A 13,306-nucleotide genomic window follows, 5' to 3' on the forward strand; every position below is an offset into this window, starting at 1 on the left:
TGTGAGTGCAAAGAATGCCAAAACCAAAGGTGTTTTCTCTTCTCCTTCTCCTTTCTCCTTCTTTTAAATCAAAAATCACATTTCAGCTCCTTGTCCCCGTGCCCAGAATTCTTTTGCAGCAAGTATGACCTACACCAGGTAGTCTTGGAACGCCCCCTGGTGGGTATTCAAGGTATTAAACATTTAGCTTCCAGAGGAAAGAGTTCTAGATTCTAAGAACAGGAGAAAAATGCATTACTTCAGCAATATTTATTGCCCAAAACATTGTAACAGGCACCAGGAACACAAATATGTGCCCTCAAGTTTCCTATATTCTAATAAGAAAAAATGTAATCATTTGTTAGGACTTACAATAATTTCTGAGTTGAAACCCTATGTGAAAGCAAATTGAATGAGAACTAAGATCTCTTGACTGAACTATAGTTCCTCGCAGAAGAGAAGAGAACATAGTATTCACTGTTAAATGGAAAATATAAAATCCACTCCGTCCATGTAAACCGTTTTTCTTCTGGGCCTACTCTCATTTTCTCTAGCTTTCCAAATTTTACTCTGACCAGACATTGCAAAACACAACAAAACCCCACATCTTCAAAGGTGCCAGCAGGTGAGGCAATTATGGGCAGAGGAAAGAGAACTAGACTGAAGTCAATAGTCCTGAACTTGAGCTAAATAAAGCCAGGTGAAACTGAGCAGGTCTTTTTATGTCTCTGAGCCTCTGTTTCCTCAGTAGTAAAATGGAAATAAAAATGCCTACCTTTCAGGATGGTTATAAGGATTAAATAAGATAATAAAGTGGGAAACACTTTTCAAAGTGCTGATCGAGTTTTGTTTATTACTGTTATTAGTCCATAGAAGGGTACCTTCCATAAAGGAAAAATGCATCCCTTTCTCACTGATGAGCCATCACTGACCCAGGTAAATGAGAGAAAGGCGAAGTAAAGGCAGAGACCTTATCAAAGATGCTCTTTCATTTCACAAATAATCAAAACCACATAGAAAAATTTTCTGTATCTGTGGCAGATGGACCCTACCTTTTATAATCACATAAAAAAATATGAAGTATCTAGGGATGAATATGACAAAAACTGTGCAAGATATTAATGAGGAAAAATATAAAACTTATTGAGAGACATTAGATATAATTTTTAAATTAAGTGATATACCATGTTCATGGATTAGAAGACACAATATTGTAAAGATGTCAACTTTTCCAAATGGCTTATGGAGTCAGTGCAATGCCAGTCAAAATCCCAACACATTTTTAGTAGTATTGACAAGTTGATTCCCAAATGTATATGCAGATGCAAAGGGCAAAGACAGCCAAGATACACTTGAAGAAGAAGAATAAAAATGAAGGACTGGCATTACCAAATATCAAGATTTGTTATGAAGCCATAATATTTAAGACAGTATGGATTGGTACATGGGCCAACAAATACACCAATACAATAGAGTCCAGAAAGAGAACTTTGTGTTATATGAGCACTTGGTACATGACAGAGGTGCGCCAAGGACAGTTTTTTAATGTGTACTGCTGGGACAATTAGCTGCCCGTATAGTTGAAACAGCAATCAATTCCAGGTGTTTTCCAGTCCTTCTATTTCTTGACCTAGACAGTGGTAACATAGATGTTTGCTTTACCATTATTTGTAAACTTGTACATTTGTGTTTATTATTTGTCATGTTGTATGTTTATGTTTTATGCATTTTTTTCTGTGGGTATTATATTTGGATGGATCATCAACTGAAGTCAGCAAAGACAATGGCACAGGAAAGCACTGAAGAGAAAACCGTGGGCAGATGACACACTGCTCAAGTAACATGGGAGAGGATCTGCAGGGAGGAGGACGATGCCCCTAAGAACAGGGGAGGCTGACAATGTCCAAATGTGTGGACTTCGAAGGCGGTGGAGAGGCTATTGAACCAGAAGGAGAAGACCTGGGTAGAAGAAGCATTGGGAGTAGAGAGAAGGCTGCCTGATTCTTCTGGTCCCGATGGGAGCTGGGACTGAAGAGTCACTGCCACAGGTTCCACCGGAACGCAGACATTGGACGGTCTGGAAGGGCCATCAGCAGAAGAAGAACAGGGCAGGATGGGGCAGGCCTGAATGGTGGGGATGATAACCAGTTGGTACCCTCTCTGATGCCTCACCCCTCAGACACTCCCTCATAGACACAGGGAAGCAGGCAGGGGACCTTTGTGCAAAGAGAAGAGAAGGAGATTTTTTTAAATACATATTTTTTAAATCTCTGTTTTACATATCAAGAAATTGATAATGAGGGAGATTAAGAGATGTGTCCAAGGTCACAGATTAGTAAATGGTGCAGATGGGATTGGGAGCCAGTTGGTCAATGCATTTAGTTAGAGTTCTCTAGAAAAACAGAAGCAATAGTGAGATAGGCAGGAAGCTAGATATGAGATAGGAGCAAGGCCACTCCACCGGGTGCAGCGTCTTCATTACCGGGCAGCAGCTCTTCAGACATACAACACTCCCCGGACCCTGACTGAGAGTGGCACCAAGCCTCATTACACCCTCATTTGCATTGCAGTTTTGACCCCCCCCCCCCTTGTGGGGGATCACTGCCATGAGAGTTCCGGAGATGCCTACGTAAGGAAAAAAATCTCCCCCTCATGATGTGAGGGTGGAGACAATGCCCCGATTGGCCCACATTCCAAGACCCTCACCCGCCCCTGGGACCCCACCTTCCAAAGCCACTGACCACCACAACTTCGGGGCAGTTACTCACTTGCCCGCCCCTCCCCTTGGTGACAATAGGAAAGAGATACACACACACACACACACACATATATATATCTATGCCTTCCCAGTTAAAAAGCCAACAAACTCTTCTTCCCTTTAAGCAGGTTTAAAATGGGTTCCTATTGTCACTGGCACCAGTCAGATCGTTGTGGTGAGGTCCCAGGTTCTTAGTCCACAGACACAAAGGAATTTGAGAGCCGACACAAAGAGGAAGTTTTGACAGAGGAGGATTTATTAGCAAAGTGAAAGCACACCCCCAAAGCGGAGGGGCGGGCAGGCTCGAGGGGAGCAACTGCCCCGAAGTTGCGGTGGTGGCTTTGGAAGGTGGAGTCCCAGGGGCGGGTGAGGGTCTTGGAACGTGGGCCAATCGGGGCATTGTCTCCACCCCCACATCATGAGGGGGAGATTTTTTCCTTACGTAGGCATCTCTGGAACCGTCATGGCGGTGATCCCCCGAGGAGGGGGAGTCAAAACCACAAGGCAAATGAGGGCATAATGAGGCTTGGGGCTACTCTTGGTCAGGGTCAGGGGGAGTGTTGCATGTCCAAAGCGCCATGGCCTGGTAATGAGGACGCTGCACCCAGTGGAGTGACCTTGCTCCCAGCTCATATCTAGCTTCCTGCCTATCTCATATCAGATGCAACTGGAAAAGCCCTCACTAACGATGCAGGCTGACAAACAGAATGAAGGATGACAGAGAGATCAGGGCCTGGACTCCAGGCTCTGGAGGCTTCCATAAGTATTAAAATGGCAGTGGGAAGGAGGCTGTAAGAAAGCCATTTAAGATGTCAGAGGTAGAGTTGATCTGCATAACAGCAGAGTCATGGGGTGGGTCATGCAGTGGAGGCTGAAGCAGATGGAGGGAAAGGAGAAGCTTGAACTGAGAGGCTGGGCCACCCCACAGACACCGAACTTACCCACGCAGGTTGCAGGCATGAATTAGAAATCGACCTCGGAGAATTACCGGCAAATTGTTTTCTTTCCCCTCAGAACTTCTCCCCTATTCTGTCTCACTTAAACTTGATTGGTTGGTTTGTCCCTGGAATTGTCCCTGGAATCCCAGCTCCCCAGTTTCTGAGGACTTTTCACTGGAAAAAAAGCCAGATAAAATCCCATGTGTTCACCCCACAGGGAAGAAATCTTTCGGTGCCCCTGAGGCCTAGAGAGGCACCATCTCCCCCCTTCCACTCCTACCCTTCCCCAGAGCCACTGTGACTTGCTGGAAGAGTCTCAGAAACTTCCATATTATCACTTTGCTCTTCTCTCTCCAAAATTACCTCAAGTAACCATGATGCAATGGGAAAAAAGTGAGCTTTGAGGTGCAACAGATCTGGGTTGAGTCCCAGCTCTGACCTTGGACAATTTATGCAATTTTTCTGAGCTTATATTTCCTTAACTCTAAAATGGGGATCATAATTCCCATCTCACAAGGTCGCTGTGATAGTTAAATGTAATAATTTATATAAAGCTACTACATTAGTGCCAGCATATTGTTCCCACCTTCACCACCATCAATCCTTCCACCCAAAATCCTAAACGCCTCAGAGCCCCCCTCCATTAGCCATTACTGAGCGTGAGGATGGCCGCATGGAACAGTGGAACGAGAAAGGGGTTAGCTGTCAGGAGCCCTGCATTCCACATGTGGCTTTGGTACTTCAAATGGACACACCCAGCCTGTCTGGCCCTCAATTTCTTCATCTGTAAATGCAGATGATGATTCCAGCCCTGTCCACCTCACAGAACAGATTTTAATGGAGCTAATGTGATTTGTAAATATCAGCAAACATGAACAACATGAATAAGTTCATATTAAACTAACAGTGAGTGACAGCAGCTAACAGTGCCGCTTCCCTGAAGAATATTGCATTTTTCTCTGGAGTGAAATGTAACCAGCCATTCATCTAATAAAATTGAATTGGGCGTCTACCACGTGTACAACCCTGTGCAAAGAATTAGTTCATAGATAACCGCTCTTCCTCTGTGCTACTAGGTATACGGGTTAAACATTCATTTGTGGATTTATTTAATAAGTCTTTCTTGAGCCCCTGACATTTGAAAGGAGCTACAGTATTTATCTCTTACAGGATATATTTTAGTCTTATTAGTAATTTAGTTGACTGTCTCCTCCTCCTGACTAGACTATGAGCTAGACTTGAGGACAGGTGGGATCTGGACAAGTTTCAGTGTCTGTTGACTGACCAAATGAACCCAGAGGACTGACCACTTCTCAAATAACACAGCTGCCATGAACTAGCTTCTCTCTAACCGTTAACTATACTCACAGGGTCTGCTTGTCATTCTGGTTAGGCCCAGGAGAGGGAACTGGATTCGTCATGTCTCTATTACCCCAAAGGAACTACTCCTTGCCCTGCAGATGACTCAGCAGTCTCTAGGTCCTGGCCTGGCATCACACCCCAGGGTGGTCCAGGGAGGTGCCAGCTCTGTGAGTGCAGCCTGGCATCTGCCCAACTAACATGTTAGCTCTCCAGTCCCTTTGCAGCCCACAAGGCTCAGGGGCCATTAGGGCTGGCTGAGGCCTCTGATATTAATGAGGGATGCTCTCAGCATAACTCAGCTCTGCTTCTTGGGCATCAGCCCACCAGGAGCAGAGACAGATCTTGCTGGTAAATGCTCCTCCCTCCAGTCCTGGGCCATTCCAAGGCTGCCTGCTGGATGGGTGGTATGGGTAGGATTTGGCTTCTCTCTTTGGCTTTTGTCCCCCTACTTCCTTTCCTTGGCCCCACTTCACTTTCTTTGTGTCCCCTCCCCACACACATACCTCTTCTTGCTCTCTTTCTTTATCATTTTTCCTGCTTTCTCATTGTTTCCCTCCTACTTTATCCTGTGCCTACCTCCTTTCCTTGGCTGTCTCCCTCTGTCTCTCGTCTTTGTCTAATTCCACCTCTCTGCTGCTTTGCTTCTGTCTGTCTTTTTGTGTATGTCTGTTTCTGTCTCCCTTTCTGTGTTTTCCTCTTTCTCCCCTCCTTCTCCACTCCTAACTCATCACCCTCAATCTTGCAGCCATTACAGAGGCAGGAAAGCACAGGTGGTTCAGGGCCCAAGAAAAGTCTAGTTCTAATGGAACACAGGACACATGGAGGGGTAATCAGAGGACTCTGGGAAGGTATTTGAAATTATCTATTAGATGAACTTGAAACCAGGCTAAAGATGGTATTTTCCCCACAAATAAAACACAATAAGATACTACTTTACACTCACAACACTGGCTAAAAATTTGATTTGACCAAATGTTGGCAAGGATGGAAAAGCAACTAGAACTTTCCTCCATTGCTGGTGGGAGTGTAAAATGTTACAATCACTTTGGAAAACTGTCATTTTCTTTTCTCATAATGTTCAACATACATCTGCTCTGTGACGCAGCAATTCCACTCTTTGGTATATACCTAAGAGAAGTGAAAATATTTGATCACATAAAGACAAAACATAAATGTCCATAGTAGCTTTATTCATAATAGCCAAAATCTGGAAAATATCCAAATGTCTATCAGTAAGAAAATGGATAAATACCATGGTATAGTCATACAATGGAATATTATTCAGCAATAAAAAGAAGAAAGCAACGTAATGATGAATCTCTAAAACGTAATATTGAGTGAAAGAAGCCAAACACAAAAGAATATGATTCCATTTACATGAAATTCAAAAACAGACAATTGCCCCAGTTGATCTTGGTTGCATCTTTGTGAGACTCTAAAACAGAGGGCCACTTTTCCATGTCATTAAAACTAATCTACTGTGATAAAAATGATAACAGTAGTGGTGTGGGACTGGCAGGGAAGAAAGGCAGGAGAGAGATTAACTGGAAAGAGGCATAAAGTAACTTTCTTAGATGACAGAAATGTTCTATCATTTTGGATGGCAGTCACACAGGTGTATACATTTATCAAAATGTATTAAACTGGACACAAGATCTATGCATTCTAACATATATAAATTATGTTCTTTTTAAAAAATCACCCATAATTATATAATCCACAGAAAGATACCGCTATATTTTCATTTTTCTCTATTTATATACAGATATATTTTCATAATTGTGGTTAAATGATATATGTGATTCTTTTTCTCTTAATATCATTTTATGCATTTTCCCATGTCTTTAAAATTCTTTGAAAAGCACCCCTTTTGATGGGTATAATAGGTCTTCATAAAGATGTATCATGACTTACTTCACCATTTCCCTAATGTTGGACAGGGATGTTGTTTTCAATTTTTCACTATTATAAATGGCAATGTCATGACAAACATAAGTGGAAATGTGTAGATATTGAAGGTTTTTTACATTAAATTAGTGGTTTAAGAGCTGGGACTCTGGAGCCAGAGGAGCTAAGTTTGAATCTCGGTTCCATCACTTACTAGTTGTGTGACCTGGGCAAGTTACTTAGCCCCTCTCTGCTTCAATTCCCTCATTGAAAACGGTGATAGAGGGGCCGGCCCCGTGGCTTAGCGGTTAAGTGCGAGCGCTCTACTGCTGGCGGCCTGGGTTCGGATCCTGGGTGCGCACCGACGCACTGCTTCTGCGGCCATGCTGAGGCTGCGTCCCACATACAGCAACTAGAAGGATGTGCAGCGATGACATACAACTATCTACTGGGGCTTTGGGGGGAGAAAAATAAATAAAATTATAAAAAAAAAGAAAAAGAAAACGGTGATAGTAATAGTAACTTGCCTCATAGGATTGTTGTGAGGTGAAATGAGATAATAAACTTTAAGCACTTAGAACAGTGTCTGGCATTTAGTAAGTCCTCACAAGGTATTAGCTATTATTTATAGTATTATTTGAGGAAGGCTATACATGCACACATGGGCTTAGAATAATTGGCACCGCAAACAAGTCAGAAAAAAACTGTTATTGTTGGAGGACTGGGGGAGACTGGAGTTATCAGACTACTCCAAAAGTCTATAACTGGGTTCTGCAGAGTCCAGACTAGGGATGGCTTATCGCACATTTGTCACATCCCTTAACCTTGGCAGATGTTACTATTCAGTTACCACGCTGTTCCCATAGAGCCCAGGTATATCCCTTTCATCACCTGGAATCTCTTACTATTTAATCTGAGTTAAGGGATGGGCTTCTTTACCTCCTGTTCTAGAGCAATGGTCCTCAATCCCAGTACACATTGGAATCACATGGGTGGTGGGGTAGGCACACTTCCAAGATAGCCCCCAGCGATCCCCCCCTCCTGGTAGGCATGCCCTTGTGTAATCCTCTCCCTTTGAGTTTAGGCTAGTGGCTAGTGGCTTGTTTCTAATGAATATAATATGGCAAAGAAATGAGATGTCATTTCTATGCATGGGTTAAAAAAGATCGTGACTTCCGTCTTGCTAGCAGACTCTCTCTCTCGCTGACTTTAATGAAGCAAGCTTCCAAGTTGGAGGGGCCCAAGTGGCAGAGAACTGAAGGTGGCCTCCAGCCAACAGCTAACAAGGAACTGAGACCCTCAGTCCAGCAGCCTGCGAGGAACTGAGTCCTGCCAACAACCACCGAGTGAGCTTGGAAGCAAATGCTGCTCCGGTTGGACCTTGACTGCAGCCTTCTGAGAGCCCCTGGGCCAATGCCTCTGCTCCCTGAAGCGGAGGATCCAGATGAACTGTGTCTGGATTCCTGAGCACAGAAACTGTGAGATAATAAATGCGTGTTGCTTTAAGCCACTAAGTGTTAGGGTAATTTGTTATGCACCAATAGATAACTGAAACAAGTGGGAATGAGGGGCTTTAAAAAACAATACCGATGCTTACAGCTTAAGTTTGTGATTTACTGCACCAAACATTTTTTAATTAGACGAAAAATGGAATGATTTACTGATTTTGAACAGTTTGTGGTACTTGAACCTATTAAAGTGACTGCACGTGTGCAGGGGTAGGGTATATGCATGTATTCCAAATAACTCAGCGTGACATCCATTTTCATAGGAAATCCAGATCTGAAGTAGCTCTCAGACAAAAAAAGTGGCAACTCATTTTAGGGGCTCCTTAAGACATTTACCCCCCAAAAATTATATCAATATGTTATATGTAAATGTCTTTATTCTCAGAGAAATTCCATATGAGTTTGTGTAATTGTGTTATATATCTTTGATCTAGATGATAATTATATAAACAGCAGTCATATTAATGGGCAGGATATGTTGATTTCAGATTATGTAGAAAGCAATACTAAATAATTTTGATTGAAATGATCCACTTCAGAACTCAATTATGTTGATTGCCCATTATCTTGATTAAAATAACCAGATTTTTTTTTTAAATACTTCTGTTAACTAATTAAATCAGAATCTCTAAGGATAGGACTCAATCATTAGTAGTTTTTTTATCTCCCCAGGTGATTCTAATACATAACCAGTGACCACCGACTGGACTTCTTCAATGTTTAAAGTGCATAGGAATTACCTAAGTATTTTGTCAAAATGTAGATCTAGGGTGGGGCCCAAGATTTTGCATTTCCAGCCAGCTCTCAGGTTATGCTGATGTTGATGATCCCTAGACCACAAAGTAGCTAGCGAGGGTCTAGAGACTCTAGACAAAAGACCAGATAGGCCTGAACTAGGTGTATGGCTCTGGAAATGCTGAGAAGCAGGATACTCCTCAGGTCTTGGCAGGCATTTGGGCATGGAAGGTGAGGCAAGGGTGACAGCCGCCTTGAGATTTTAAGTCCAGAGGACTAGGAAGAAGCTGGCATTTTCAGGTGAGGTGAATTAAAACAGGAGAAGCCTGTTTGGGAGGAAAACTAATAAATGATGGAAGTAACCTGATAGGGATGATCAAGACATAATTTGTGAGACCCAATACAAAATGAAAATGTAGGATCCCTTGTTTGAAAACTATTAAGAATTTCAAGATGGCAACAGCACAGCAATAATCCAAGAGTGTGAGGCCCATTGAGCACAGGTCATACACCCATGAAGTCAGCCCGGGGACAGATGAGTCAAAATCAAGACTTATCCACTCCAAGAAACTACCTCTGGTGCCTGTCGTCCCCTCTCCCAGCCCCTCTGCCCTGGAGGATGCCATGCTCTGTGCCTGGGACTCCCTCACGTGTTATCCTACCACAAAGCTCTTGTCTAGTTAGCTTCTGTGTCGCCGTAAGACTGGCAGCTGCCAGAGGGCAGAAAGAGGGACTCCTTTGCTATCTCTCCCCATCAGGTCTCATAGAAGACTGGCTGTGGCTTGTGTAAGTCCCCAAGATCAGGAGCAGGCCGTGGCTGAGTCACCTGTCCTGCACCTGCCTCTATTGGGTTAATGTTCCACCAAGGAGAACTATGCTACTGGAAGCCGCATCAGCTAGTTTTCCCCTCCCTCCTGCCTCTCGCTGGATCTGAGGGCCTCTTCCAGATTGGCCACTCAGATAACAGTCTATAAACAGAGCTCATAGCCTGTAGCTCTAAGAATATTCCTAAACAGTTATTTTTAGCAGAGTGTTTATGGTCCAAATCAGAAAATAGCTGTCCATCCCTGAGGGTTGGCACCTGTCCTACCCTGATCATTTGACATTGATTGGTCCCTGTGGCTGTGTGAGTTGCTTAGAGTGTTAACCTGGACACCCTCAGGATCAGATCCCATTCTCAGGCCAGCCCCTGGATTGCCTTAAAAGGGGATCAGGAGTCCCTTTCTGGGCCACAAGTATGAACAAGAGTTCATAGCCAATTTACTGGAAAAATATATAACCATACTAATTTACTTGACAAACTTATCATCTTCCCAGTACTTATAATCATGTCTCAAACCAAGAAACTGAAATGTCCAGAGATGAAAATAATGTAGTATATCCCAGTCTATAAAATTCTATTGAATTTTACCTGCTGCAACTTTGCACATAAGCTCCTGAAACTGTAGGTAAATGGTGGGGTGTTTGGCATTTTGCTCTGTGACTTTACACCTAAGGAAGAAGGAAGCTCATATTTATTGTGAAGCTAGTATGTGTCAGGTACTGTGCTGGGCACTTCCCATATCATCTCATTTAGTGACATAGAGAAACAGAATAACAGAGGGATGGGGAGAAGAGTCTCATAAGCCAGACAGCCTGGGTTCAAGTGAAGCACTGCCACTTACTAACTCCATGCCTCAATTTTCTCGTCTGTGAAATGGCTAGAATGATAACAACAGTACTTTCCTCACGAGGTTGATTAATTGATTAAAGGATTAAATGAGTTATTACTTGTAAGACATTTAGGACAGCACTGACTTTCCACTGTTAGTAATCTGCCTTTATCTTTACAACACCCTTGTGAGAGAGTCTGATCATGCTCAATTTACAGACGAAATAACTGAGATTCAGAGAGGTGAGGCAATTTGTTCAAAGTTACAAAGCTAACAGTGCAATAGCTTGTGTTTGAACTCAGGAATGCTCCAAGTACAGCCCAACATTGAAATTCCTGGAATTATTTAATGCATGAGCTCCTATCATGTGTCCAGCACTGCAGAAGAAGTGAGCAACAACAAGATAAGGTCTTGTTTGTTTTAGCTAGGGAGCGGAGGGGAGTCAAAAACAGCCAAATAGACAAACAAGATAATTTCAGTTAGTGATAATGCAATGAAGATGATAAAACAGACTGCTGTCAATAGGAAAAAACTGAAAATAACCCAAATGTTTATCAACAGGTGAATGAATAAACGAACTGTAGAATATCCATACAAAGGAATAACAAGGAATGAATTATGGATATACATACCATGGATGAATCTCAAAATCATGATGCTGGGTGAAAAAGGGCAGACACAAAATACTACCTGCTGTATGAGTCTATTTATATAACATTCTAGAGAAAGCAAATGAATCTATCTTGTCAAAAAACAATCCAGTAGTTGCCTAGGGCTGAGAGCAGAGAGAAGGATGGACTGACAGCACAGAGGAACGTTTTCCATCACAGAGGAGTGATGGAAATGTTCTGTATCTCGATTGTGGTGGTTGTTTCAAGGGTGTATACATATAACAAAACTCATCAAATTGTATACTTTAAACAGATGCAGTTTCCTGCACATTAATTAAACCTCGGTAAAAATGATTTTAAAACATAGGATGATGACTATGAAGGTCGGTAGGGTAGGGCTACCTTAGGCCTCTCAAAGAGAATGAGATCTGGGCTGAGAACTAAACGATGAGAAGGATGTTCAAGCTGTAGGAAGCTGAAGAGATCTAGTCCAAGGGCATCCAAATATTTTCAATCCATGGCGAACCAAGGGCAGGGAGCATCTGGCCCCTAATTCAATGAAGAGGTGCAGTGTCTAAAGAGAATTTAAAAATAAGAATAAGACCCACCTAAAAGTTTGTATTATCACCATGCACTGGCAATTCTAAACAACGCCAGTGATAAAATACTCTTCCCTGCTGGAGCAGACTGCTCCCACACCAGTGTTTTCAGTAATGGTCCACGGGATCAGAAAATTGTGTGTGGCATATAGGCCACATTAATTTGTATTCAATATAGTGGTAAATCATGATTTTTAAAATATGGCTCATAAGTTTTCATCACACCTATTTTTCTTTGGCAGTGCTCCTTCGTCGTGTCCTGACTTCGTGACTTTTTCATTGATTTTTATTGAAATTAGACTTAAACAGGTCAATTCCCATCTTGTACACGGGATACCCAGCCCATCCAGGTACGTAATGGTAATGTCAGACCCTGCTGGCCAACTAGCTCACAAACACTAGGTAATACAGGAAAAGTGTTCCATTTGTGTGTCTTTCTAATTTTTATGTTTGTTTTGTTACGTTTGACCTAAAATCTCCTGTAGACCATATTCTGAGAGCAAGCACATGGCATCTACTCCAGACCATATACCCAATGCCTAACTCTTCTTCATTTTTACCAGTGAAGAAACCGAGATCTAGAGATATTAAATCATGTCCATAATGGAACAGCTAAGACCAGAAATCAAGTTAGACTTTGCCATCCACCACATTGCCTCAACTACCTATGTACTGAACTCCTTTTATGTGCCCAGCATTGTGCAGGAAAAGAAAGTCCGTAGATTTGGAAGAAATGGTCTCTGCCCTTTGGAAGTACAGTCTTAGAACCGAAGACTAAAGAGCATGAATACACTAGGGACATTTATTTAATTACTGAGCACCTATTAAGCAAGGCACTGAGCTGGACACTGTGAAAATAACTGACATGGATCAAGGATTTTCCATGCACCCATCCCACTTCACACCTGCGTCTTATCTGACCCTCAGAGCAGCACTATCAAGTAGTAACATCAGAATTCCATTTTACAGATAAGGAAACTGCTGTAAAGAAATGTTAAGCAGCTTGCCTAAGGTCACACAGCTAGGAGTGGAAGAGCTGGGCTTTCTCTGGGTCTGTTTGACTCCAGAGCCAGAGTTCTTACCCAATGTGCTCCCTAGCCTCTCTAGTATCATGTGGATGGGATGCTAAGAGAAAAAGCTTTGGTACTCACCCTTAAGAGGACTATATGCCAATAAGGGATAAGGCTTGTCTGCATCAATCACCACAACTTCTGGTCATAGAGGCTACATACAGGCTGCGTGGTACAGGCAGTTTGGACCAGTCACGTTCAAAGGAG

Source organism: Diceros bicornis, chromosome 7 (genome assembly GCF_020826845.1).
Source record: "Diceros bicornis minor isolate mBicDic1 chromosome 7, mDicBic1.mat.cur, whole genome shotgun sequence".
Taxonomy (NCBI): domain Eukaryota; kingdom Metazoa; phylum Chordata; class Mammalia; order Perissodactyla; family Rhinocerotidae; genus Diceros; species Diceros bicornis.